The sequence below is a fragment of the Lycium ferocissimum genome, chromosome 7, assembly GCF_029784015.1.
Source record: "Lycium ferocissimum isolate CSIRO_LF1 chromosome 7, AGI_CSIRO_Lferr_CH_V1, whole genome shotgun sequence".
Lineage (NCBI taxonomy): Eukaryota > Viridiplantae > Streptophyta > Magnoliopsida > Solanales > Solanaceae > Lycium > Lycium ferocissimum.
The window spans coordinates 27571964-27575411 of NC_081348.1; the positions used below are offsets into that span (position 1 = coordinate 27571964).

Sequence of the window (3448 nt, forward strand, 5' to 3'; positions counted from 1 at the left end):
TATTTTACTGGTGAATATGTGTACAAAGGTTTAAGATTGATGTATTGGTACGATAGCACATGAGGGGTATGTTGTGCTTCTTAACTCATTTCTTGACCTGATGTTCTTTTCGGAGAAAGCTTTTAATATAACAAATTTCTTGATTTATAAGAAGATACAACAATTGGAGGAATATTTGCTGCATTGAACACCAGTTGAAGTGAAATAAAGAATGCTAGCCTGGGGAACAAGTAACATTATTAGCTCAATAATATTCTGTTATATATGTAGGTGGAAACTTGATATACGAGTCTTAACTCACAACTTACATTTATGGATGGTGTGTTTTCTTAATGAATTGCTTGCATCTGAATTTTTGTTATCTGTAAGACTATTGTTTACTGGAATATAAAATAATATCCAGAAACTACAAATGTCTTTGACACTTTTATGGTGATAATTGGTTCTGCTGTCTATTTCCAACTTCAATTATATGAAGGGCATGTAATAATTATTTAATTAGCTTAATAATATTCTTGAAGTTTTGAAGGATATTGAGATGGTTAACTGATGAAGAAGAACAATTGAAGGAAACTAATCAACCAAAATTTTTAGAATTAGATGTCACTTTAAGTTATCTCCTAAATTTTCAATCCTTTCACTTCTTTTCCCAGGTTACATTTAAGTAACTGAGAGTAATTTATTTCATATTTTCTTGTAGTTGGTATTGATACAGATAGTAGTAGAATTCATGCTTGGCTTGGTTTGTTTAACTGAACCACTTCTATCTTATCAGTTCATTTCTTCTATTTCAATTTTTTAGAGCCGTTAGCATTCCACTTTTGAGAAAGTTTAATCATTAGGTTGGGTTACAGCTTATACTTTATTTGGTTGATTCTAATGTTAAGAAGCCTATAGAGGTTGACTTATATTTTAGTTACATAGGTGATTTTCATGAATACATGGTTATAATGCAAGTTTTGTGTTGATTTATCTAGAAATAGCTTTGTACTTTAGCTCTTATTTATGTGAGAATATTCAGCAACTTCAGTTCAATTACATTGTTAAACCAAATGACAGATTTATTTATAAAAAGATTGGGAGCTTTCATTTATTTATGTAACTAGATTTGTCCTTTTAGTTTGTCAGAAAATGCTAGTCGTTAATAATTTTTTCAATCAAATATTTATGTTTCAGTGTTTCAGGCTAGTGATGTGGAGAGCAAGTCTTGCTTCACATGTGGATGTAAGCGTATTATCAAGTGAGAGCAACACAAATCACCAAGCAAGTACTTAGCACTTCTATGGTGGAGCTACGTACTTTAGATTGTGTAATGTTTAAGTTATCATATGCTAGTGTTTATAAATTTAGTTTGATATGAATTTGAATTGGTAATGTTTGTTAGTGCATATACTTTTATTGGAATTTGTTTTGAGTTGTATGAGATTTAGTAAAATTATTTATTGATACCTAGAATTAAAAATTTCAAATAGAAGCAGATTATTTTAAGCAATAAAAAATACTGTGGCACTTATAATCTGCCACTATTAATATTTTTTTTAAAAGATTGAGATAAATTGTGGGGGTCTCAAACTCCCACAAATTATTTTCTGTAAAACACTGAGCATATTTTGGGGGTTGAAAACTGCCATTAATTATCTTAAAAAACCTCCACAAATTCAAATTTGATTTTGCGTTGGCCGTCGTGGAGGTTTTAAAAAAACACCGCAATAATGCTCGTGGCATTGATAAATGTGGCGTTTTAAAAAACCGCCACAATTTTGTTTGTGGGGATTGGAAACGCCACAAGTCGACTAAAAAAACCTTCGAAGTTTAACATTAATACTACCTCTTGTGTATTTACTTTTTAAGTCCCGTGGTTCCGGTGTCTCAATTATTCTTTCATTTTCTTCATTTGTTATATACTCCTCCTAAAAATCTCAATTTAAGTGTCTACGTTTGACTGACATGGAGTTTAAGAAATAAAGATAGACTATCTTGTGTTCTAAATTAAAAATGTGTAAAATATAATAAAATATCCTTTAAATCTTGTGATTATAAACTTGACATGTAGGATATTTGAATTGTCAACTACTTAAATATAAAAAGAAATGGACATAACCAAAATAAGACAAATTTTAACAATAATTGAGAAATTAAGGGAAAAATAAGACGAAAAGAAAAAAAAATATGGAGGAGACTAATGAGAATCAAATTATCCTTTGCAAAATATACGGACGCTAACTAAATTAAGTAATCAAATTAATCATGTTGCACTTAAAAGTGTCTTTGGAGCCTAACCTTGGTATGAACCCTCTTAAATGTAGATTTCTCGGGCTTTGGAGGTGAACATTAAGTAGTTAAGAAGACATAAAGGTATGTAAGGCTAACCCTTCTTTTCTTACGCAGCGCCAATTCCATTGATGTATGTCTCCACATGTACTCCATAATGTCTTCCATGCCGACTTCACTCCTAGAATCACAAAAGCTCATAGTTCTTGACACTCTCATGATGCCATTGATTCCATTCTATAGTAGTCGATCTTCTAAGGAAAAATATAGTGAAAATGATGATGACGATGTTGCTTGTACTTATGAAATTCTATATGTGTGTGTGTGTGTGTGTGTGTGTGTGTATATATATATAAACACCGAGTCCCATTGTGGCCAGGTATGCTTAACACCGAGTCCTATATAGCCAGGTATGATATCTATTGTGCACTCCACTGATTAGTTGGGTATGAATAACATCGAGTCCTATTAAGGCCGGGTATATTACACACCGAGTCCTATTAAGGCCAGGTATGCTTTATTGATGATGCTAGTTATATATATATGTTTATGGGTGAAAGGTTTCCACTAGAAAGAGACTAAGTAAATATGAAAAATGTCTTAAAGGTATACATATATGGTTCTCTTCTCTCATGACTCTTCTATCTCATGTCATCCTTCATGCTTTTATTATGTTATTAATTATGCGCCCTACATACTCGATATTATTCGTACTAACGTCTTTTATTTGTGGACGCGTCATGCCCGCGGGGACGGGAGATGACTTGATCCTTAGGTCGCTTATCCGGAGAGCGGAGGAGCTCCATTTGATTCGGAGTTGCTACTGTTGGTACTATTCTTTTGTGTATATACATATGGGCATGGCGGGGCCCCGTCCGGTCTATATGATGTTCTCTCTTTCTAGAGGCTCGTAGACAGTTGTGTATAGGTAGATGTCTCTTAGCCTTGTCGGTGTCAGCGATGCACGCAGGGCCCAACATGATTAATTTAGTTACTCACTTTAGTTAGTCTTTATGGTTTGTATATTTTGTAAAAGATACTGCGATTCTCCTTAGTGACTTTCTATATTTTTTTTTTCCTTTCCTCTTATTTTCCCCCCCTTAATTTCTCAGTTGTTTTTAATATTTGTCTTTTTTGCATGCCTATTTCTTTTTATATTTAAGAAGTTGACAATTCA

At 32.7% G+C, this 3448-nt stretch overlaps 1 long non-coding RNA gene across 1 annotated transcript; it reads left to right on the forward strand.

The window, feature by feature from the left end:
* The first annotated feature begins 272 nt into the window (after positions 1–272).
* On the forward strand, positions 273–1420 carry LOC132062656 (uncharacterized). The gene is made up of 2 exons (XR_009416224.1): positions 273–323; positions 1190–1420. It is a non-coding gene; the product is annotated as an uncharacterized LOC132062656 (long non-coding RNA).
* Positions 1421–3448: the final 2028 nt, after the last annotated feature.